Source organism: Hyla sarda, chromosome 5 (genome assembly GCF_029499605.1).
Source record: "Hyla sarda isolate aHylSar1 chromosome 5, aHylSar1.hap1, whole genome shotgun sequence".
Taxonomy (NCBI): Eukaryota; Metazoa; Chordata; class Amphibia; order Anura; family Hylidae; genus Hyla; species Hyla sarda.
Window position 1 is genome coordinate 316,562,020 of NC_079193.1, and position 26,322 is coordinate 316,588,341.

General features: G+C 40.6%; 1 protein-coding gene across 5 annotated transcripts in view; it reads right to left on the minus strand.

Annotated features, from left to right (window-relative positions):
* Window positions 1–26,322, minus strand: part of PAG1 (phosphoprotein membrane anchor with glycosphingolipid microdomains 1) — a 264,608-nt gene that overhangs the window by 171,259 nt on the left and 67,027 nt on the right. For 4 of the 5 annotated variants that reach the window (XM_056522222.1, XM_056522220.1, XM_056522224.1 and 1 more), the window contains exon 2: window positions 17,694–17,740. The exons of the other annotated variant lie outside the window; for it this stretch is intronic. The gene's annotated coding sequence lies outside the window, so the exon portion shown is untranslated. The remainder of the gene's footprint in view (window positions 1–17,693; window positions 17,741–26,322) is intronic. 5 annotated transcript variants of the gene reach the window in all.

Here is a 26,322-nt window from a genome sequence, read left to right on the forward strand (position 1 = left end):
CAACTCAAGTACACAATATATTCTAAAAATAAAGATCTGCCCAGCCACTTGGAAATAAACACATAAAACAGCCCACTTGGAAACACTATGTCTCGAGACATAAAAATCAAGCAGGGGGATTATTGAAGTCCCCCCCAGCAAAATCCTATCATTTCGGAACATAAAACGTCACTGCAAAAGGAAATAGAAAACCCAGGCAGCCTTCAGTGACTTATGTGCAGAGTTAAAACACGTTTTACAAATAGAACCCTGAAGGGCCATCACTATGATGCACAGACGCTGGAAATAAAGCAGGAATCCATTAACGCCGGTTCTATTTGTTCGGACTTTCAGCAAAAAAAAGCCTCATCTGGAAGTCTGTAGAAAAAAAATCACTTTCTAAAAACTAAAGTAAAGCAAAGAAGAATTCACTGAGAGAATAATGTCTGTGCGAAATATTCTACATTTTTCGCCTTTGTGAACCCGGCCTAAGAATCCAAATGTATTCAAAACGTGCCAGCATTTGAATCCTTATAATGCCTTGATATGATACAATAAAAGCACTCCTTTTTTATTGCATCAAATAAGCTGGACACTTTCTTCTTTTTGGAATGTATATAGAAAAGTGTCGCACTTCGGTATATGTATACTGTATTTTTCCGCCGTATAAGACGCACTTTTTCTTCCCCAAAACTGGGGGGGAAAAGTTGGTGCGTCTTATACGGCAAATACACGTAAAAACCCTGTCCTATCGCGGCGGTCCCTGCGGCCATCAACGGCCGGCACCCGCGGCTAATACAGGTCATCACCGATCGCGGTGATGCCCTGTATTAACCCTTCAGACGCGGCGATCAAAGCTGACTGCCGCGTCTGAAGCGAAAGTGACACTAACCCGGCTGCTCCGTCAGGCTGTTTGGGACCGCCGCTGTGAAATCGCGGCGTCCCGAACAGCTTACAGGACACCGGGAGGGACCTTACCTGCCTCCTCTGTGTCTGCTCCGTGCCGGGATCACCTGCATGGCCGGCGCTCTCCTTCGTCGTCATCACGTCGTTGCGCACGCCATTCCGTCATCCAATAGGAGCGGCGTGTGTAGCGACGTGATGGCGGCGACGGAGAGCGAGAATACCGGGCAGCAGAGATGTTCTGCAGTGATGGGGACACCCCGGGGACGCTGCGACAGCGATGGAGGGCGACATCCAGGGCAGCGGTGACTGGTCCGGAGCGGCGGGGACACGTGAGTACTACCTCCTATACCAGTGGTCTTCAACCTGCGGTCCTCCAGATGTTGCAAAACTACAACTCCCAGCATGCCCGGACAGCCAACGGCTGTCCGGGCATGCTGGGAGTTGTAGTTTTGCAACATCTGGAGGTCCGCAGGTTGAAGATCACTGTCCTATACTTTACATTGTATTTGGTTCCGGATCTTTTTTCTTCTAGATTTTCATCCTTTAATATTGGGTGCGCCTTCTATGCCGGAGCGTCTTATATGGTGAAAAATACGGTATATAAGTGTGTCCCAACTATATCATCCATAGAGATCTCCACCTCAATACAATCCTGAATACCTGACTTTATAACAAACGTCAGCCATACATCTGTTTCTTTATTCAGTTAGATTTTCAAAGTTCCCATAAATTATTATTATTTACTGTCACATTCCAATTCCTTCCTTGGAGGCAGATGAATGATGTTGCTCCAGTATGTCCTGTCTTCTGTTAGGGCCTTCAGGCTCCACAATGCTATGTTTATGACTCTTCTTATAGCATCTATCCATCTTGCTGCTTGACGTCCTCTTCCTCTTCTTATGTCCACTCTTCATAGCACTTTATGCCTTTTGCAGGCGCCCAGGCTTTCTCATAACAGGTTCATAACAAGATTGATGTTTTCAGTAAAAGAATGGGCGGCATTTTTTTTTTTTCTTGTCATCCGCGGCACTTTGAAAAGACCTCAATAACACCAAAACTTCAAAGAAATCAATGATGTTTTTGTCCCATTTCTATACTTCAGCTTCCACTTTCATGGAAAGTCAAAGAAAAAAAAATTACTTGGCCTGACCAATTTGTTTTATAGCTCTGTAATATTAGAAGGTCTTTTGTGTGCCGGTAATTCCAGCCATTGCAGATCAGTGCTTGATGGGTCATTTCCTCTTGCACAATAAGCATTACATATGACATAAATGGACGATTGCTTGACTGTTTCACGCTCCCTCCCATAGGCTTACATTGAGGGGGATCAACACTCCATCCCCGTGATCGACAGTAATCAGACGCGGAGCGAACACGCTCCGGGGGCTGATTCTAACGGGGTGCGGCGTGCAAGATAACGGGGGTCCCCAGCGGCGGTATCCCCGCAATCAGGCATCTTATCCCCTATCCTTTGGATAGGGGATAAGATGTCTTAGTGCCGGAGTACCCCTTTAAGTTAAGAGGGTCACATACTTACACAGGGACAAATAAAGACAGATGGCTCCCTCTAAAGCAAGAAAGTGGTGCAAAAAAGTCCCCATACTTTATAGTCAAAAGTTGGCCAAACCAATGAACTTCACAGGGACTGACTGTTTGTGTGTATGGGGGCCTCCTGACTCTCCCCTAAAGGATAGTGTTGGGAAAGAGAAAGATCGTGTATGTTGGATTTTTCTACTGTTGGATTTTTCTAGACCTTTTTGTCCTCAGAGAGAGACGTTTCTGCCAGATGTGTCTGGAAGCAGCTCACCGTTCCTCTCTCCATTAAGAGCACACAAACGTTCAGCCGGCAGAGCCCAGCGGGGTACTACTCATATATGTCACCCGCAAGCACTGGCGTACAGTATAGAGTTCCAGCGCCGGTGGCCCACAACAAAGAGGAGGAGGGCAGTGCTTGCGGGTGACATATGTGAGTAGTACCCCGCTGGGCTGACAATTAATTGGGGGGGAGCAGAACAGCGCTGGCGGGTCACATATGATTAGTTCCCCAATGTGGGGACAGCGCAGCGCTGGGCTGATAATTCATTCCTAAGGGGGAGGGGCCAAACCGGTATTGCGGTATGGGAAAAAATTCATATCGTGCAGCACAAAAATTTCGGTATTCGGTATGAACCGGTATACCGCCCAGCCCTACTGACGAGCACCAAGTCCATTACAACATGCACAAGTAACACTTTTTTTTTTTAAGTACATACCAATTGAAATTTCTATATAGGGTACGTTGACACATACAGGATCCTGAGCAGATTTGATGCGCAGGATTTGTAACTGCCGATTAGAAGCTGTGCTCAGTCATTTAGTTTACATTGAAATCTGCAGCAGAAGATCCTGTGCACCAAATCTGCGTACGTGTAAACATACCTATATTGTGCATAATGGACCTCTACTTTGAGGGCCACCTCCCTAAAAGCCAATTTAGGCTACATTCGGGCCTCAGCTGCAGATAATTCCATTCTGTTTTGCTGTCTGATTAAATCCTGTAAAATTACACTATGCCAAAAAACCTGATGTACTCAACTAAAGTCTATTGGGCGCCATTGGTTTCCAGAGTGCAGCCCTTCCACCAGCTCCATTTACTGCTGTTGAATGGAATTTGCAGTGGCTCTAACTGTAGCCTATTTGCACATGACAGTGCGACTTACATCAGGGAGCATGGGGAAAAAAAATTACCGCAAGTGCAGTCGTCTCCTGCTAAAAAACAACAGCGCCCAATGGACCCCATTGACAATAATGGGATCCATCGGGACCCATTGTTGCCCTATGTGCCCCGTTCAGATAACGGCCATTAAAGGAAAAAAAAAAAAAAAAAGTTTAACAGCCGTTCTCAATGGAGCGCAACAGCAGTGTAAAAGGGGCCTTAGATGCAGATGTAAACCTAGCCCTAAAATGATCATCTCAGTGGTTTCACTGTATAATGGGGATAGTATGTGATATTTATGCAGTCACAATGTGTTCATATATGGTCATATATAACCACATTGCTTTTACATATAAACTTTTCTTTCATATCACCTGAAGTTCTTTCCTTTGTCTTTGTTAAAAGGCTACTAATGAATTTATATGTAGACAAGACATTTATCTCTCTTCAATATCTATTAGCAGTCACTCGACATACAGAAAAGAGAATGAAAAAATGGATATATATTAAGTGTTTACGACCAAAAAGCATGCCAGAACCATGCCATGCATGCCAGAAGAGGTTTTTCTCACTAAAAAGACAAATAATTATCACATTAACGCAATAGGAGGTAATGTATCTCTTTGAGGAGACTGCCAAGTGATTGTGTGTAAACGTGCAGGCCATGCAATGCTCCACTGGGAAAAACACTTCACAAAGTAGCTCTCTGCTCGCTCCTATAAGACATATATTTCAAGATTAGGAAAACAGAGCTGATATCTTCAATAAACTGCAGCACACCTGTCCTCAGGTTGTATCTGGTATTGCAACTCCGTTCCATTGAAGCGAGTGGAGCCAAGTTGGAATACTTTTTATTGAAGAAATTAGCTCTGTTTTTCTATTCCTGGTCAACCCCTTTAAATGTTTAAATCCTTGAAACATGACTGGAGATTATTAGCCAAGCAAGTCTTTTCTCTAAAACGAAGAGTCAGTCACCCATCTGTAGAAAGATGTTTTGGCGTTCTTGACACATCATTGAAGAGTAGGGTGTAGGACTGAGGGGGTAATGTTTCAGGGTTCTTACTCAAGAAGTCACAGGAGCAGTTTAATTCTGTAGGTATCCATATTTCCTTAAGAATTTTGTGGGTGTATGAGAACAGTGAAACAGTAATCCAATCCACCTCTCTGTTTAAAGGGGTACTCTGCTGCCCCAGCATTGGAAACATTTAGTTCTGAGCGCTGGGTGCGGGCTGCGGGGGTCATGACGTCACGGCCACACACCCTCAATGCAAGTTTATGGGAGGGGGTGTGGTGGCTGCCACACCCTCTCCCATAGACTTGCATTGAGGGGGCATGGCCAAGACGTCAAGACCCCCGCAGCTCGCACCCAGCATTTTGAACTAAATGTTCTGAACGTTAGGGAAGCAGAGTACCCGTTTAAGACCTTCCTGGATTTGGGGGCCAGTGGATCCCTTACCAGGCAGGATAAGGATTTGGTGACCCCATGTGCTAAGAATAGGTGCAGGTCACAGAAGTGAGATGCATCCTTTTAAGAAATAAAGGGGATTTGTCATTCTTATTTTGTCTTCCTGCATGGAGAAAGTATGGCATAGAGCGGGGCCTCTGAACAAAGGCATATATGGTATCAAATAGGATCCCATATTTTACTACGAAAAGCCACGTCAATGCATCAATGCACCCGGAAATGGGGTTGCGAATCTAGATTGCTCCATCACACACAAAGACTGGCAGCTTTTTTGTAAGAACATGTATTCATTTAGCAGGAGTTAGCGGGACAGGCACAATCCATGTGACCAGAAAGCATTAGCCTTTTTTATAGAACCCTACATTTATACCCAATGTTGGCAGCACCTCTCCATCTTATATTGTATTCAGATAGAGCAGCACAGACCTGACAGATGCCCATTCATCAATTCCACCTCCATTGTTGCTTTGCTCGGACATTTAATATCACGTAGGTTTATTGCAGAGGGAATGTGTGTATTAATTGCTTAGGAGATAAATGAACGTACGAGTTGTTTGATCTAGGAAATGACTGTAATAACGCTTGGAGGAAATGTATGAGCTATTCATCAGATCTGAGAGAAGACATCAGTCAAACATCGCGGCTCTCTGAGGACTCGGATCATTATTGCAATCTCCAGACCCATAAATGCTCCTTATTCTCGCAACAATATTAACTTAGACAACATAGCAGTAGTGTAGGCCACATAGAATGACAGATTGCCTAAATGCCCTTCACCTAGCAGAGTATGAGCGTGGATTGAAAACCAAATTGACCTATGTTATTAAGCATTTGGCTCCTGCAGCAGCGATTCCCCTATAGAAATTGCCTCTCAGCACTCGGATGCCCCCATGACTTAAAATACAGCAGATAGCATGACCAGCAGGCAGTCACAAGAAAAAGCATATAAAGCATGTATCAATACTAGCAGTTAAGAATACTATGAGCTGTAAGGAATCTTACTGTAAGACCATGTTCACATGCGGAAATGCACAAAAAAAATTATGTACGGACATTCTGCTGCAGAAGAGTCACATTGATTTCAATGGGTTCTGCTGCACGGTGCACACGGCGGAATTTCCATGGCAGATGTTTCTGCCGCAGAAATCTAGATTCCGGCATCCCCAGAAAGAATAGACTTGTCAATTGTTTCTGTGGATTCCACTTTGAAAAGCACTGCGGTCCTAGCGCCTGCCAGATCATTCAAATATGTGGAATGTCTGTCTGTGTGAACATGGCTTAAAGGGGTTATCCAGGAAAAAACTTTTTTTTAAATATCAACTGGCTCCAAAAAGTTAAACAGATTTGTAAATTACTTCTATTAAAAAATCTTAATCCTTTCAGTACTTATGAGCTGCTGAAGTTGAGTTGTTATTTTATGTCTAAGTGCTCTCTGATGACACATGTCTCGGGAACCGCCCAGTTTAGAAGCAAATATCCATAGCAAACCTCTTCTAAACTGGGTGGTTCCCGAGACACGTGTCATCAGAGAGCACTTAGACAGAAAAGAACAACTCAACTTCAGAAGCTCATAAGTACTGAAAGGATTAAGATTTTTTAATAGAAGTAATTTACAAATCTGTTTAACTTTCTGGAGCCAGTTGATATATATATAAAAAAGTTTTTCCCTGGATAACCCCTTTAAGACAGCTTGATAAATCCACCCAAATATTAGACGACCATAACTAGAGATGACAGACTGAATAAGGGTGGACAGGAATGAGCAGAAGATGACAAATGGGGACAAATACAAGGATTGGCCCAAACTAACTCTCCCTAATCTTCCCATTTAAACTAAGAAAAGACACCACTAAACCTTACTGCTCCTGTAACATCCCTGTGATAGCCCTAGACTATAAAGTATCCCTAGCAGAAAAATACAAGCAGAATGTAGAACCCAAAGAAAGGAAACTGGAGCAAATTTTCAACAAAACTAAAGAAGACACTAGCAACATCCAAACAGAAATATCAGGATAACACAAACAGGAACAAGTACAGAAATACAAGAAACACTTGGATAGACTCTGGTAGCATACGCCAAAATCTGCAGAGAACTGCTCAACCAAGGAGCTTTTTTTCAAGAGAAGCTGAATAGAACCTTCATTCTCAACTAACCAGGGCCGGCAGTAGATTAGCTGATCCAGAGCAAAAGATCAGCAGTGAAACAGTTTGAGGCATGTTGCATAGACTAATAAACAGAAGAGGAGGTTGGAGAACATTGATGTAGTGCAGTGATCGCCAAACTGTGCCCCCCCCCCCCCCCCTGCCCCCCACCCAGATGTTGCAAAACTACAACTCCCGGCATGCCAGGACAGCCATCGGCTGTCCGGGCATGCTGGGGGTTGTAGTTTTGCAACGTCTGGAGGGCCACGGTTTGGAGGTCACTGGTCAAGCAAACTGTGAAATTTTACAATACAAAATGCACCTTAGAAAGAAGGACAGATTTCAGCCCTTTACAATATCAGTTTAGTGAATAAATAACCTAATGACACAGTATATATCCCATATCCATATGTCCTAAGCCAAGCATATCATCTGCAGTATATCGTTTATCAAATGTAAGATTCCAGCAGCACAGAATGACTTCACCATATGTTAATGTTTACTTATCTTCTACTTCTCTACTTTCATCCTACTATACAAGATATAATATGTTTCGATACATCCACTTAATGGGAAAAGACGTATTGTGATGTCATTACGTATAGTTTACAAATCTTCAAGGTCGTTCCTAAAGAGATAGTAAGATAAGCCACCAAAGAAAAACCCATGTGTCAAGTAAGAAATAAAAAATCAGAACAAGTGTGTTCGGGCTGTATTAGACTGCGCGATCCACGCTCTAAATGATAACCAGTCTTGTAGACCAGCACTCGTCTATAACGCCTATTACAAGGTTTATGCGGATAGAAACCGTACAAACAATCTTTGGATCGTTCATGCTTTCCTGCAGCCGGACATCATCCATCACATGGGGAGATATTACTCGTTCATCAGCTGATCGCTGACCCTATTGCGCAGGGTGAAAGAGGCTCCTGTAATAAACCCCTCAGTCACCTAGCAAATTGTTTGCCTATTACAGAGATAGATACATTTTATTTACTGTGGTTTTACTGTGAAATTAGACTATGCTAAATCTGAGGTCTCCACACTTATACAAGACTAAAAGAAGCAAGTTCAGGATGAAAGGTTTTCATTTATAACAATGTTTACACTGGTTAAAGGGGTACTCCCGTGAATAACTATTTTTATTTTTTTTTTTTTTTTTAGATCAACTGGTGCCAGAAAGTTAAACAGATTTGTAAATTACTTCTATTAAAAAATCTTAATCCTTCCAGTACTTTTTAGGGGCTGTATACTAGGTTTGTCTTTTAGGATTTCTCTTATGTCATGACCACAGTGCTCTCTGCTGACCTCTGCTATCCATTTCAGGAACTGTCCAGAGAAGGAGAAAATCCCCATGGCAAACCTATGCTGCTCTGGACAGTTCCTAAAATGGACAGCAGAGGTCAGCAGAGAGCACTGTGGTCGTGACATAAGAGAAATCCAAAAAGAAAAACATTTCCTTTGTAGAATACAGTCCATAATAAGTACTGAAAGGATTAAGATGTTTTAACAGAAGTAATTTACAAATCTGTTTAACTTTCTGGCACCAGTTGATAAAAAAAAAAAAAAAAAAAAAAAAAAAAAAAGTTTTCCACGGGAGTACCCCTTTAATGGATCCTCTATGTGGCGAGATGCAATAGACAACATTACCATGTCAAATGATGCAGTCTATATCCTAGTGCAATAATAATGTATGGGATTGTGCAATACTGTCTATAGACACGGCAATATGGATTAATATGGGATATACCACTAATTATCAACATCATAAAGTGTGATGGCTAACGCGGGACAGTGCAATACCTGCTAGGGACAAAGTTGATCTGGATGTGTATGGACTGTATTATTAACCACTAATAAACTGCACAGTGAGTTACCCAAGTGTGATGCTTTGCCTGGAATAGAGCAATATTGGCTTTACACGTCGAGAATGATGTATATGGACTATACTAACAAACACTACCACTAACAATTATAAGCGACACCCATACCAAGCTCTATTATCCCTAACTCATGCACTTTATAGAGGATCTACAGTAGTTTTGGACATTAATGTGTTGTCACAATAAGACTGTCTGGAAAGATGCTGCAACAAAAATAACAATAAAGCCAAAGAGGAAAGTTTTGCCAGCTCCCCGCACGTAACAGAACAGTCTCTGGGCACTCGTTGTTGCTCTTGAAGCCCGGATGAAGCCGAGCCGTCTCCTCGGTGTAAGTAGACTTTAGTGAAGGGTATCCAGCTCCCAAACAAAAATTTGAAAATTAAAAGTCCAAAATGTACTGATCCATTTAAAAAATCCTCAAAAACAGCCAGTGAAGGTTAAAAACCCTACGCTAGTCCTGACTAAGGACCTAATGGTCAGAAATGCGTCGGCATTGGCCTGGGCGGTGTGTTTTGGATCACTGTAATGGTTAAAGACCCAGCCACGTTTCATCTTCAACGCCCTTGCTGATGGAAGGAGGTTTTCACTCAAAACCTCACGATACATGGCCCCATTTATTTTTTCCTTTACACGGATCAGTTGTCCTGGTCCCTTAGCAGAAAAACAGCCCCAAAGTATGATGTTTCCACCCCCATGCTTCACAGTAGGTATGGTGTTCTTTGGATGCAACTCAGCATTCTTTCTCCTCCAAACATGACGAGTTGAGTTTTTACCAAAAAGTTGTATTATAGTTTCATCTGACCATATGACATTCTCCCAATCCTCTTCTGGATCATCCAAATGCTCTCTAGCAAACTTCAGACGGGCCCGGACATGTACTGGCTAAATCAGTGGGACACGTCTGGCACTGCATGATTTGAGTCCCTGGCGGTGTAGTGTGTTACTGATGGTAGCCTTTGTTACTTTGGTTCCAGCTCTCAGCAGGTCATTCACTACGTCCCCCCGTGTGGTTCTGGGATTTTTGCTCACCGTTCTTGTGATCATTTTGACACCACAGGGTGAGATCTTGCGTGGAGCCCCAGATCGAGGGAAATTATCAGTGGTCTTGTATGTCTTCCATTTTCTAATAATTGCTCCCACAGTTGATGTCTTCACATCAAGCTGCTTGCCTATTGCTGATTCAGTCTCCCCAGCCTGGTGCAGGTCTACAATTTTGTTTCTGGTGTCCTTCGACAGCTTTTTGGTCTTGGCCATAGTGGAGTTTGGAGAGTGACTGTTTGAGGTTGTGGACACGTGTCTTTTATACTAATAACAAGTTCAAACAGGTGCCATTAATACAGGTAATGAGTGGAGGACAGAGGAGACTCTTAAAGAAGAAGTTACAGGTCTGTGAGAGCCAGAACTTTTGCTTGTTTGTTATTGACCAAATACTTATTTTCCACCATCATTTGCAAATAAATTCTTTAAAAATCAAACAAAAAATTTGATTTTATGGAAAAAAAAATTCTCATTCTGTCATAGTTGATGTATACCTATGATGAAAATTACAGGCCTCTCATCTTTTTAAGTGGGAGAACTTGCACAATTGGTGGCTGACTAAAATACTTTTTTGCTTCACTGTATTCCATCAATAAAAAAAATGTAAATGAAATACAAGAAAGCATAAACACTAATATTGTTAGTGAGAACACAAATATATAAAATATATACATACACGTACATATATTTAGTTTATATTTTACATCTAGATGAAGCTCCATCTTTTACTGTTGATCTTGCACAGTAAATTACCATCTGTAATCAGTAATAGCCTCCTATAAATATACTGAAGAGGTTTGCAATGAAAAAAAAACATGTATTTTTTTCCAGTAGTTATCATGATGATTCCAATATTTCACCTAGTTTTATAGAGACATAAAATCTCCCATAGATAGCAGGCGCTGAACACCTCCGGGGAGCTGGCATTTTGACAAATAATTATATCTAGCGATGGCGTGTTAATGAGAATCTTACAAACACGAGATCGCACTGTACTCCCTCAACAAAAGAGATTGGAGGCCGGGAGAGGAGGTGGTGTAATAAAAGAAAATGTGTCCTTAATAATGGGTTCATTTTACTACTTCAAATAGTGGTTTGTGTTATTAAAAGAGGGAAAAAAATATTTCATAAAAAGAAACAAACGGCATGAGAAACAGAATACACACAGAATATCCCCTAGGCCGCAGTTGCTAGTAGGAGATGCAGATGAGGCGCATCTATGATTTATGCAAACAAAGTGTCCTTGGCATCGCCCCAAATTGTCGACATGCCTTTATAACAACGGGCAAGTTGTTATTTTATTACCTGTATAACTGGTAAAGACATAAGAAAACCTAAGCAACACTCCTCATCAATATTAAAGAGAAATACAAAAAGAAAAGAAAAACAGAATGATGCCAGTCATGTGTCGTGGCATAGGGACTGGCATAGCTGCCTTGTAGAAATGGGGTCAAGAGTCAATTCCAAACCAGGGCACCATCTGCCTGCAGATTAGATCGTCTCATCTTTGTGTTTTTGCATGTGATTCCATGAACTGGTTTTCCATAGAACAGATGTGACTGCAGCCAAGAGATTAGACTAAGATTCAAGGGGGTGAAATCTGTCCTGTAGAATATGTATGATGTCCAGGAAGAGGAGGGAAGATTGATCTGGATAAGATCTAAATCAATGCTTCCCAACCAGGGCTGTAGCAAGACCACAACTCTCAGCATGCCTGGACAGCTTGTTTGTTTTTACTTATTTTTTATATAAATTAATTATTCAACAACATAAAGAAAAAAAAAAGTTTAAAAAGTTTAAAAGAATAAATAAAAATAAACGTTGAATGTTGTATTTGAAAATGGAATAAAACCACCTGATTTTTGCATTTGAGTGTTGCAGCCGCCTTTGTTTTTGGATTTGTATTTGGGCGCCTGACATGGGCCACCTAGACTATGCGCACCACCGTACTCCACAAACTGTGCTGCTCTTCCCATTGCTTGTCGTTTAGAATTCATGCTATGAAACACAATATTTTTAAAAGGCGCAAATTTTTTGCGCAAGTTGACTCCGACCATGAGCACACCTAGAAGCTAACATATCTATAAATCATTAAAAGGAATCACAGTACACTACAGTGTTTTTCAACCAGGGAGCCTCCAGCTGTTGCAAAACAACAAATCCCTTTGGCGGACCGGCATGCTGGGAGTTGTAGTTTTGCAACAGCTGGCGGCTCCCTGCTTTGGAAACACTGACACAGACAGTGATTTACAGCTCCCAGTAGATCTTTCTTACTTTTATATGTAAGGATTTGCTTTATCTATATTAGTTATCTACTTATTTATCTCACTTTTTCCTATTTTTGGATGACATTTTGTTGACTTCAGGATCAATTACCAGGTTTCCATAGAGTTATGGTCTCAACATACAATGGATTCAACATACAATGGCCATCCTGGAACCAATTAATATTGTAACTTGAGGGACCACTGTAATAATAAATATCACCATACTAAACTCCAGTTGCAAAATAAAAAATCACGGGAAGCACAATTTAGATTTTTATTTTACTGCCTAGCTTTAGAGATACACCCTGTTCCAAATTATTATGCAAATTATATTTTTCTCATTTACTTAAATAATTGATGTAAATAGCAGTCAGCATAATTCTCATGTTTATAGACAAAGAAAGAAAGAAAGGGGCACTCACATAAGTCTTCTCTCATCTGGATTTATTCAGTGCTATAAATCAGCAGGGACGCCAGGTAGATCTCCAACGACGCCGGACCAGTGACAGACAGGAGCCATGATGGCGAGCGGCGCAAAATAGCAATCACCATCATGGCTCCTGTCTGTCACTGGTCCGGCGTCGTTGGAGATCTACCTGGCGTCCCTGCTGATTTATAGCACAGAATAAATCCAGATGAGAGAAGACTTATGTGAGTGCCCCTTCTTTCTTCTTTGTGTATATGGACTTATTGCTTACATTCAGGGAGAGCACCACTGGGCTATTTCTGGGGATCAAACTGGACGACCACCTTGCTAGTTAGCTTACACCATAACTTCCCGATGCTGAAGTGTGTCTGCCTGTGCCGGCATCTCTGTCTTTCATGCGCATAATCCTCATGTTATCAACTATTAAGAGTAAAATTCAAATTTTATTGAACAAACCTCCTAATGAGAACAGTATTTTTTTTAAACATAAAAAACTTATAATGCACTGTTCCAAATTATTACGCACAGTGGCCCAGATTTATCAAAGAATGTCTACAGTAGAGCTATTTTCCCACGTTTATTTGGGTGGCGGGTTTGATTAGCCTGCATCTTATTTATCAAGAAGGTGCAGCAGGATGATGAATTTTGCGCAGCTCTGCTGTGGTGGGAAAAGCTCTACCACATAAACTTATTCTAGACGCTTGTGAGGGAGGGAAGTAGACACTTTCCCGGGTCCTGAATTTGGCAGGTTCGGTGTTTTTACTTACTTACACAGACCTGCTGAGACATTTTTACTTGCATTTTAGATGCTACAATCAAATTTGAGGTGTCTAAGGGGTTAAAGCCGGGCATCACCGTGATCGGTGATGTCTGGCATTAGAGATGGGTCCTGGTGGCAGATAGCCACCAGGACCACCCAGCTATGAACTGCGCTCCACCATAGAAGGGGAGTGGGACGCTGTCGTCCACAAGAGGTTAAAGGTTGAAATGTGGAAGGTAGAAGTGATTCTCACGCCTACTGGTAGGTGGTGTAGCTTTGCGCTTAACCTTTGCGCACTTTTGACTAAAGTCGCAAATGATAAATATGTGACCACTGCATGGTTAAAGAGAAAAAGTTCTACGGGTAGGCAAAAAGAGTGAAACTGTCTATATCAAAAGACGCATAAAATTCTCAAAATATGCTGCTTGCGCCGGAACTGCGCCATTTTAACAGGTCAAGTTACAATTTAACATAGGACCCCTTATTTGATGGCAGCTTCACAAGTCTTACATCCATTGAACTTGTGAGTTTTTGGACAGTTTCTGCTTGAATTTGTTTTCAAGTTGTCAGAATAGCCTCCCAGAGCTGCTGTTTGGATGTAAACTGCCTCCCACACTCATGGATCTTTTGCTTGAGGATGCTCCAAAGGTTCTCAATAGGATTGAGGTCAGGGGAGGATGGAGGCCACACCACGACTTTCTCTCCTTTTATCTCCATAACAGCCATTGATGCAGAGGTATTCTTTGCAGCATAAGATGGTGCATTGTCATGCATGAAGAGGATTATTTTATTACAGAAAGCATAGTTATTCCTTCTGTACCAGGGAAGATAATGGTCAGTCAGAAACTCCACATACTTTGCAGAGGTCATCGTTACACCTTCGGGGACTCTAAAGGGGCCGAGCAGCTCTCTTCCCATGTTTCCAGCCCAAAAACATGACTCTACCAGCGCCTTGCTGACGTCGCAGCCTTGTTGGAACAGGGTGGCCGTCCACCAATCATCCACCTTCCATCCAGCACGGCACTCATCAGTGAACAGTATGGTTTGAAAATTAGTCTTCATGTATTTTTCTGCCCATTGCAGCATCTTCTGCTTGTGAGCATTGGTTAATGGTGGCCGAATAGAAGGTTTATGCACAGTTGCAAGACTCTGGAGGACTCTACACCTTGATGTCTGTGGGACTCCAGAGGCACCAGCAGCTTCAAATACCTGTTTGCTGCTATGTAATGGTATTTTAGCAGCTGCTCTCTTGATTCGATGCATGGATCTAGCAGAAATCTTCCGCAATGTGCCTTTATCTGCACAAACCTGTCTGTGCTCTGAATCAGCCACACATCTCTTAATAGTGCGATGATCACGCTTAAGTTTACGTGAAATATCTAATGTTTTCATACCTCGTCCAAGGCACTGAACTATTTCACTTTTCGGCAGCCGAGAGATCTTTTTTCTTCCCCATATTGCTTGAAAATGGTGCTCTGCTTAATAATGTGGAACACCCACCTTTAGTAGTTTTTCCTTAAATTGGGCTCATCTGGCAATCCAATTATCACAGGTGTCCGAGATTGTGGACAGCTTTAGTCCCATAGATAGAATTGGGAGGGAAGCACTCAGCCATGCGCTCTTCTCCCCGCTCGTTCTAGCGATTGGCCACTGAACACTCACATCTAGCCCAGTGTTTCCCAACCAGTGTGCCTCCAGCTGTTGCAAAACTATAACTCCCAGCATGCCGAGACAGCCTTTTGCTGGGAGTTGTAGTTTTGCAACAGCTGGAGGCTCACTGGTTGGGAAACAATAAGCTGGAATTTGTGCAGTCAGTACCAATGCCGCCACTATCATGTGGGTGTAGCTGCTGTCATAACCTTACGGTATATAGAACTAAGAGGAATACATACATGCCTTATCAGTTATTACCGCAGGCGTCTGAATTTTCAGGCACTGCGTTTCCTTTCTAGGCTATAAATATTGATATGCAGTTCCTCACATGAAAAGGTCACATTCCGCTATCGAATGCTCAAACTTCTGGCCAAACTTCAGACATAATTGATTGCACAGAAGTGAACTGCCTCCAAGAAAACCAATTCGGCGCGAGAACTGAAAGCCGGTGGTCAATATCCGAGCGGCTCGTCGTACGGCCCAGGGATCGGTTGTTCTGCTCTGTAATTCAATTTAATTAACCTTTTGTTTTATACCCAGGGCAGGCAAGGGGGTAGTTAGTAAATAGGGGGGGGAAAAAAAAAAGAAAAAAAAAAAATCTTCAGCGGTCATTCAAATATTTAAGCTAGTAACGTCCACATAAAATCAGCTACTTTACTTCATTCGGTTATCATTAATATACACAAATTTTTAAACTGATGAGTTTTACACTATATAGTTCTTAGCTGTGCTTGTATAGAGTTAGGACTCATCAGCTTAGGTGACTGTGGATTTTTGGGAACATAAAAACAAAACAAAAAAAAAAATTTATGATGATTTTATTTAGCTGCAGATGCTGGCTTTCTTCCTTTGGTCCAAACAAATTAAAAGGGGTACTCCGGTGAAGATTTTTTTTTTTTTTTTTTTCTCAAATCAACTGGTCCCAGAAAGTTAAGCAGATTAGTAAATTACTTCTATTTAAAGGGGTACTCCGGTGGATTATTTTTTTTTTTTATCAACTGGTGCCAGAAAGTTAAACAGATTTGTAAATTACTTCTATTAAAAAAATCTTAATCCTTCCAGTACTTATTAGCTGCTGAAGAGGAAATTATCATCTTTTTGGAACACAGAGCTGTTTGCTGACATCATGACCACAGTGGTCTCTGCTGATACCTCTGTCCAGAGTAGGAGAAAATCCCCATAGAAAACATATGCTGCTCTGGACAGTTCCTAAAATGGACAGAGATTTCAGCAGAGAGCACTGCGGTCATGATCTCAGCAGAGAGCTCTGTGTTCCAAAAAGAAAAAAATGTCCTCTATAGTATTCAGCAGCTAATATGTACTGGAAGGAGTAGGATTTTTTAATAGAAGTCATTTACAAATCTGTATAACTTTCTGGCACCAGTTGAAAAAAAAAAAAGTTTTCCACCGGAGTACCCCTTTAAAAATCTTAATCCTTATAGTACCTATCAGCTGCTGTATGCTCCAAAGGAAGTTGTGTAGTTCTTTCCAATCTGACAACAGTGCTCTCTGCTGACGTCTCTGTCCGTGTCAGAAATTGTCCAAAGCAGAAGAGGTTTGCTTTGGGGATTTGCTTCCACTCTGGACAGAGGTGTCAGAAGAGAGCACTTTGGTCTGACTGGAAAGAACTACACAACTTCCTTAGGAGCATACAGCAGCTGATAAGTACTGGAAGGATTAAGATTTTTAAATAGAACTAATTTACAAATCTATGTAATTTTCTGGCACCAGTTGATTTGAAAACATTTGTTTTCCACTGGAGATTAAATGCCAATTTGGCAAACCTTGGTCATGGCAGGGAAACAACAATGTTGCAGCAGGAGGTGGTCACTGCACTTTAATATTTCAGATAACACAAGTGGTTTTACCATAAATTACTGTCATTTTGTGATTAAGATGCCCAATGTAGACTTACGCTTTCCATTGGAGAAGCCGTAGCTACTGGCTAGACCTTTGCCATTGACACGCATATGAAGAAATGTTCATGTATATATAGATTTTAAAGTGGGACTGTCATTTGTAATTGTACAGGAAAAGTGGATTTATCTTGTTCTTTTAAAAGTATGCCAGTTCCTTTTGTTAAGTAATAGGATAAGTTCCAAACTCAAGAAGCCCTGGCGGTGACAATGAACCAAGTCTCGTAAAGATAAAGTTTGGGTGAGCGTCGGGGTTTCAAGCTTTGGCTATATCAATGGTCTCCAAACTGTGGACCTCCAGCTGTTACAAAACTACAACTCTCAGCATGCCCGGACAGCCGTTGGCTGTCCGGGCACGCTGGGAGTTGTAGTTTTGCAACAGCTGAAAGATCACAGTTTGGAGACCTAGGGGCTATATGGTGCAATACTCTATTTTACACATAAGTATGTTCAGTTATAGGGGAAACATTTACAGCACTGACCTCTACAGGCAAAAAGAGTGTACTACACTGCATAATAGACAATAGTCATGTAAAGCATCAGGATCTAGCAGAAGTTGTACCTGTTACAGGAGGTGTAATTCTCATTCAGCATGAATTCATGAAAGATCTGAAAGATAAGGAATAAATGTGTTATTTTTGTATACTCACTGAGGTTTGTTTTTTCATGGAAAAGTCATACTCAAATGTTGATCCTTATTCAGATGATAATAATAATAATAATAATAATAATTATATAACATAATCAACAACATTAATACAAAATCTAATCATGTTTATCATTATTATTGTTAAAGATAATAAAATAATACCTATAACAATAATAATAATGCTAAACATTCATTTTTGTATTAATGTTATGTTAATATAATTAACATTAATACAAAACTAATCATTTGTTATTACTGTTAAATATTATCTTTAACAATAATAATAATAATAATAATACATGATTAGTTTTTAATTAAAGTTGTTGTTTACTATTAATATTATTCATAATAATAATAATAATGATATTACATAAAGATTTCCTGATCGTGCTGTTAGCCCCCAGCTAAACTGCATTACATTCTGGAAGGTCCTAGTTTTAGAAAAGCTTATTCACTGTACAACAAAAACTTGTGTAAATGTCTTTATTATTTATTTTTTATTTATCTTTATTATCTTCATAGTTTCAAAGATTTCTGCTGTGGTCATTGAAATAAAATCCTTATTGTTCATAACATCCACCGCATATGATGGAAACACAAGGCTTGGCATCTATGAAATGGTGACAAGTTACGGCTAAATACAGTGCATAGTGAAAGTATTCGGCCCCTTTGAACTTTGACCTTTTGCCACATTTCAGGCTTCAAACATAAAGATATAAAACTGTAATTTTTGGTGAAGAATCAACAACAAGTGGGACACAATCATGAAGTGGAACAAAATTTATTGGATATTTCAAACTTTGTTAACAAATAAAAAAACTGAAAAATTGGGCGTTTTATACAGTTTTATATCTTTATGTTTGAAGCCTGAAATGTGGCAAAAGGTCGAAAAGTTCAAGGGGGCCGAATACTTTCACTATGCACTGTATACAGATGTGGACAAAAATAGTTGGTCCCCTTCCGTTTAAGACAGAAAAACCCACAATACTTCCTGAAATAACTTGAAAATATTTCAAGTACCGTATATACTCGAGTATAAGCCAACCCGAATATAAGCCGAGGCCCCTAATTTCCCCCCAGAAACCTAGGAAAACCTATTGACTTGAGTATAAGCCTAGGGTGGGAAATCATCACCCCCCCCTCCCCCCCATCATCCCCCTCTGTCATCATCCAGACCTCATGATCCCCCCCGCCGTCAAACCCCCCCATCATCAACCAGGCCCCCACTATCATCATCCCCCCCCCATCATCATAACTCCCTGTCAACCCCCACCCCTATCATCATCCAGACCCCCTTTTCATTGTCGACCCTCTACTCCACGCAGGGAAGTCCGTGCGCAGCAGTGAAGATGGACGGCCAGGACCGGCTTGCCCTCCCCACCGGAATGCGGATGGTCCCTGCAGCGTAGATGGATGAAGATGGTGCTCACTCGAGTGTAAGCCAAGGTGGACGTTTTCAGCACGAAAAATCGTGCTGTAAAACTCGGCTTATACTCGAGTATATACGGTAATTCCATTATTATATTTGTCAAAATGATTCTGTTGAACCAAAATTGAGGAGCCATGTCCGCCTTTTATCTGTTAATTTTCTGTAAATTGGTTTTCATTATTACTTTTGTCAGTTTCAAGTTATTTCAGGAGCATTGTGGGTTTTTCTGTCTTTCACAGAAGGGTACTTACCATTTTGTCTATGTCTGTAAATAGTCAATTTCATTTCTCTTTAAACGTTAAGATTTAAGTCCCGGAGGTAGAAAGAAAAGTGGCGTTGTGTATTTTCCCAGACAAGATCGTGCAGCATGCGGTACTACTGTATTCTGTCCTGTATTGTTGATGGAGTCTTAGACATATATGAACAGAGCATAACATCCCTCTTACAAAAACAATAGCAATGGATTCTTTTTGTTGCTTTTCTATCAGTTCACTCTATTAGACCAGTGTTTCCCAACTGGGATGCCTCCAGCTGTTGCAAAACTACAACTCCCAGCATGCCCGGACAACCAAAGGCTGTCCGGGCATGCTGGGAATTGTAGTTCTGCAGCAGCTGGAGGCACCCTGGTTGTGAAAACACTGCTATAGACATTCTAAAGAAAAATGCGCTCGTCTACACACCCCATAAAATTATTTATAAATTTAGCAAACTGTGCAGAATCAGCTGGCTAGAGAACGTCAGCCGGACAAGACAGTGACAAAATACAGCACTGTGGCCTTAAATATCCCATTCATCATTTACAATCACAGAACTTCCTTTATAAATAAACCCCGACCATATTTCCAAGAATACTCACATCAATGTGACTACACAGCCAGCACACAGTACACCTTTGCATGGTGCATGGCGTAAAAGGCATTTTAGGTTAATAATGAGTTTTGTCTTTCTTGCTTAACATTAAAGTGGTACTCCGCTGGAAAAGATTACATTTTGAATTTTTTAGTCAACTGGTGCCAGAAAGGTAAACAGATTTGTAATTGACTTCTATCTAAAAATCTTAACCCTTCCAGTACTACTTAGCTGCTGTATACTACAGAGGAAGTTCTTTTCTTTTTTAATTTCCTTTCTGTCTGACCACGGTGCTCTCTGCTGACGCCTCTGTCCATTTTAGGGACTGTCCAGAGCTGGAGGAGGGGTTTGCTATGGGGATTTGTTTCTGTTCTGGACCGTTCCTGACATGGACAGAGGTGTCAGCAGAGAGCACTGTTGTCAGACAGAAAGGAGATAAAAAATAAAAAAAAGAACTTCCTGTGGAGCATACAGCAGCTGATAAGTACTGGAAGTAAAAAGATTTTCAAATAGAATATACAAATCTGTTTAACTTTCTGGCATCCGTTGATTTAAAAAAAAAAAAAAAAAATATATATATATATATATATATATATATATATATATATATATATATATATATAATGTTTTCCAGTGGAGTACCTCTTTAAAGAGCAACTGTCCCCTATATTAGGCTTGTAAAGCTGTGCACACAGTGCCCTATCGCTTAACAAGCATATTTTAGTCATACTTTATACTGCAGTGTTTCCCAACCAGTGTGCCTCCAGCTGTTTCAGAACTACAACTCCCAGCATGCCCAGACAGCCTTTGGCTGTCCGGGCATGCTGGGAGTTGTAGTTATGAAACAGCTGGAGGCACACTGGTTGGGAAACACTGGTATACTGACAAAGTCTGACAAAGAATAGTCTTGTGAAACCTTAGTGCACAGTGTGTGTAGCTTCACAAGCCTATTCTAGGTGACTATTGCAGATTTTCTGCCATGGATTTCACTGGGGTGAGTAAATAATTCTTGGCTCAGTTTTTATGCAACAACAAAATGCTTTTTTTCTAGCATATAAAATATCTATAATCCTCCACAACTGCTACCGTAGATAAAACAACTAGTGCAGCACATATCTGAATGCCAGCGATGGTTGTAGAAACCTCACACCCGTCAGTTCTCTGTTGTAGCTACTGGCTATGGAAACGGGGCATATCTTTCCTCATAAACTTTATGACCTTTCTCCATTTTTGTAGCCGTTCTATTTCATCAATATCCTTTCGGATGCAATGTCTCCAGAACTGGACACTGTATACCAGATGTGGTGTCCCTAGAGCTCTACACAGCAGGATCACAATCCCCCTCTTCCTACTGGTTATAACTAGAGATTAGCGAACTTACAGTAAATTCGATTTGTCACGAACTTCTCGGCTCGGCAGTTGATGACTTTTCCTGCATAAATTAGTTCAGCTTTCAGGTGCTCCCGTGGGCTGGAAAAGGTGGATACAGTCCTAGGAGACTCTTTCCTAGGACTGTATCCACCTTTTCCAGCCCACCAGAGCACCAGAAAGCTGAACTAATTCATGCAGGATAAGTCATCAACTGCCGAGCCGAGAAGTTCGTGACAAATCGAATTTACTGTAAGTTCGCTAATCTCTAGTTATAACTCTAGCTTTGCTGCTCAAAATTTTTTAAAGGGGTACTCCAGTGAAAAACTATTTTTTTTTTAAGTCAACTGGTGCCAAAAAGTTAAACAGATTTGTAAATTACTTCTATTAAAAAAAAATCTTAATCCTTCCAGTACTTATCAGCTGCTGTATGCTCCACAAAAAGTTATTTTCTTTCTAAATTTATTTTCTGTCTGACCACAGTGCTCTCTGCTGACACCTCTGTCCAATTTAGGAACTGTTAGGAGAGGTTTGCTATGGGGACTTGCTCCTGCTCTGGACAGTTCCTGAGACAGACAGACAGACAGACAGACATCAGCAGAGAGCACTGTGGTCAGAAGGAAATTTGAAAAGCAAAGAATTTCCTGTGGAGCATATAGCAGCTGATAAGTACGGGAAGGGTTAGGATTTTTTAATACAAGTAATTTTTTAATAGAAGTAATTTACAAATCTGTTTAATATTCTAGACCCAGTTAAAAAAAAAAAAAAAAAAAAGTGTTTTTTAACCGGAGTACCCCTTTAAGCTTTGCTCACCACCTGGCCGCACTGTTGACTTAATTTTGAGGCTATCACTACCCCTAAATCCTTCTCTTCTGAAGTTTTCACCAACACATATCTGCCAATACAATACTCCTTCCAATCGGACAAACCTATTAAAAGAAAACCTGTCAGGTCCCTTAACCCCTACAAAGTCTCCCAGTACCCCTGCAAAATCAGCAATCGGGCGCTGTTACCATAACTTCCCTCTGGTGCTGCACTTCCATTAAAAAACAACTGTAGTCTTCTGTTCTGCCTGGGCAAGTAGTCATGGGGGTGGAGCTGCATGGGCATGTAGATACCTTACCCTCCTGATTGTGTTATGTAAGACACTGTTAGAATGATACGCAGTTTGTGTTTTCTCTTTTAGTTTACATATATAAAATAAATAAAAAATAATTTAATTAAAAAAGGGGGTACAGGAAGTAGGAGGAAGCCAGAGCAAAACCACAAACAACTCCATGAGGCTGGGTTCACACCATGTTTTTGCAATACAGTTCCCGTATCAGGTTTTTGATAAAAAATAAATAAATGGATTTCCCAAAACCTGACTGAACTATCAAAATGTGTGTACTAATTTTAATCCGTATACGGTTTGAAAAATGATGTCCGGTTGCATCCGTTTTTTTAAGAAAAAAATGTATATCGTATTTTTCGTCATATAAGACGCATCTAATTTTATAGGATAAAAATCTAGAAAATAAAAATTCGGAACCAAATACAATGTAAAGTATAGGACAGTGATCTTTAACCTGTGGACCTTCAGATGTTGCAAAACTACAACTCCCAGCATGCCCGGACAGCCGTTGGCTGTCCGGGCATGCTGGGAGTTGTAGTTTTGCAACATCTGGAGGTCCGCAGGTTGAAGACCTCTGGTTTTGGAGGTAGTATTCACGTGTCCCATCGCTGTTGCCGCATCACCGCGGCGGTCCCGAACAGCCCGACTGAACAGCCGGGTTAGTGTTATTTTCGCTTCAGACATGGCGGTCAGCTTTGATCGGCGCGTCTGAAGGGTTAATACATGGCATCACCGCGATCGGTGACGTCCTGAATTAGCCGCGGGTTCCGGCCGTTTATGGCCGCAGGGACCGCCGCGATAGGACAAGTATTTGCCGTATAAGACGCACCAAATTTCCCCCCCCCCAGTTTTGGGAAAGAAAAAGTGCGTCTTATACGGCGAAAAATATGGTACGTTTTAAACTTTTTATTCCATTATGAATAAAGTTTCACTTGTTTGATTGAAATTCCAAGAAAAGAAACTGTGCAAAGTCAAAAACCGTATGGTGAAAACCAGATGGAACCGTACACACATACGGTTCTGTACTGTTCCGTACTGTTCCTATTGGCTCCCATGTTTAAAAAAAAAAAAGTATACGTTTCAATACGTTTTTACCCAGACCAAAAACCATGGTAGGCTACGGATTTGGGTATGGGAAAAAAAACTGACAAAACCTTACAGGATGCAAAACAAGCACAACCTGAGGCATCTTTTGGCATACAGTTTTCAATGGAGAGTCAATGTATGCGGTTTTTAATACGGTTCTGTACGGTTTTCAAATTCAAAACGTATACGGGATCTGTATTGCAAAAACGTGGTGTGAACTCATCCTAACACATCCAAAGCAGGTAATGTGGGCAGTGGTAAAGAATTTATAACTAATGAAGTCTGTTGAGGATGATTTACATTAAACCCACTCTACTAATCTGGCATTTTCATTGGACAAGCACTTTAATGTTGAAACATTACCATTAAAACATTACCATTTCATTTTTCCCCTTAAATCTAAATTCCCATTCTAATCAATTTCTCTTTTTTTTATCCCTATGTGGCTGTTCTGGGACTGAGAGCTGCCACCTAATGTTCTCCCATTGACGTAACCTGCAGTCGGTTACCATGATCAACATCACAGCACTGCTTGCATCTGCCCTTCCAATGCTGTTTAGTATAATAATACAGGTAATATAGATACAGGTAAGACTAAGGCCGTTGATTGCGGCCGAAACGCGTCACTTGTCATCGATTGGTGTTATGGCTGAATACATTTTCGTATTGCTTGACATCCGCGCTGGACATTCCTTGATCTTACCAATAATACAGGTAGCACCAGGAATACAACAGTGTCCGCTCACTTCTAACAGGACTGAAAAAGTACGGCTAGTAGGGCTCTGTCAGAATCTATTCATGAAAGAGAAAGAAACAAAAACTGGCCAGTCCGTTGCACAACAGACACCACCGGATCACATTGACTTTAAATGGGATCCATCTCGTGTCCGTTTATTTGCAGGAATCTAGTGGAACCAAAAACAGCTTGCAGTATTTGTTCTCTCTGTTCATGTCCCACTATTGGAACGGATCCTGCGAATGGAGCTCCAAGGCAGACGGGAAAACTTATGTAAAATAGTTGCAAAGCTCTAAGGGGGAGATTTATCAAAATCTGTCCAGAGGAAAATGAAAGAAGCCATCTGATTGGTTGCTATGGGCAACTCAGCAACTTTTCCTAATTTTCCACCCCACAAAAATCAGTAGAATAGGTTATCAGTGGTTTTTGCCTGAGGTTTGAATGTATGTATTATTATAATTTTATTTTATTTTTTTAAATAGACATTCATTGTTTTTAATTGATTATTCATGATTGACCTTAATCATTTGATCCTGACATGTCATCAATTTACTTCAGCAAATGAAATGTAATCTGAATAATCATTGTCTGAAGGAAATTGATGATGCTGATTATGGATTGTCTGCAGAAACAATGAATCACTATTTGACATGCAGGTCATCCAAAAGAATAATGAAACCACCAATACCTTTTAAATATGTTATATATACACACACTATGTATTTTTATATACACATATACACACACACACACACACACAAAATAGTGGAACAAACAAGCAGTAGATCCAGCACTATTCTTAGCAGCTTTATTGTAACACAGCACTCGGATAAAATCAGCCAACACATCAAAACGCGTTTCGAGCGCATGCGCTCGAAACGAGTTTGATGTGTTGGCTGATTTTATCCGAGTGCTGTGTTACAATAAAGCTGCTAAGAATAGTGCTGGATCTACTGCTTCTTTGTTCCACTATTGGGTGTTGGCTGGACACCGATCCGTGCACATTGGAGGGGTTTTGGTGAGCTGGACAAGTGTCTGTGAACACACACACACTATGTATTTTTATATACACATACACACTATGTATTGCCAAGCTGAACACATTGGTACCACACCAGGATTAGCAAGATGTTTAATGTGTACCTGCACCCTGTATCAAAAGTTAAGATAAAGATAAAGACAGGGCTAGAGATATATATATATATATATATATATATATATATATATATTATATATATATATATATATATATATATATATATATATATATATATATATATATATATAAACAAAAAGAATTATATACACACACACACACACACTTGTATATATATATATATATATATATATATATATATATATATATATATATATATACACACACACACACACAATTTACTATTTCCATTGACATTATGTATCAACTTATTCTAACGTTTTTTTTTTTTTACGTTAGGTTAAAAAGTCCCAATGATGAGACGGAGGGGAAAACTCCTTTAAAATAAAAAGGAAGAAAAAGCTAATTTTCTTCCATGTGAAGTAAAGTGCCCCAAAATACATTCAACAAGGAGTCAGAAAGAGATAATAAGGTCGCATGTTGTTGCCTACCCAGTGAGGGTTTGTCTGTTCTCTGATAAAAGTATGTCCTTGTTTCCATGGAGATGCAGCCTACTGTTAAAGCAAATAATAATCATTAAAGTGTACAAAGCAAATGCCTGATCTAAAATCCACATCCTAAGCCGATGCAAATAAGAACATCAGAAGTGGAAGACAGGGACATAAACAGATCCTCCGCTGTGGAGAATGTGGGTTTTATGTGCACGTGTTCAGAACCTTCATTTCAGAAATGTCAAATATAAAAGAAATTGTAAAAGGAGAAAAATGCCATCTCCACACAAGATCTAAAATGGATCTGACTTGTAAAGGTAGATCTCCCCTTACTGCTCAGTGACGACAGCTA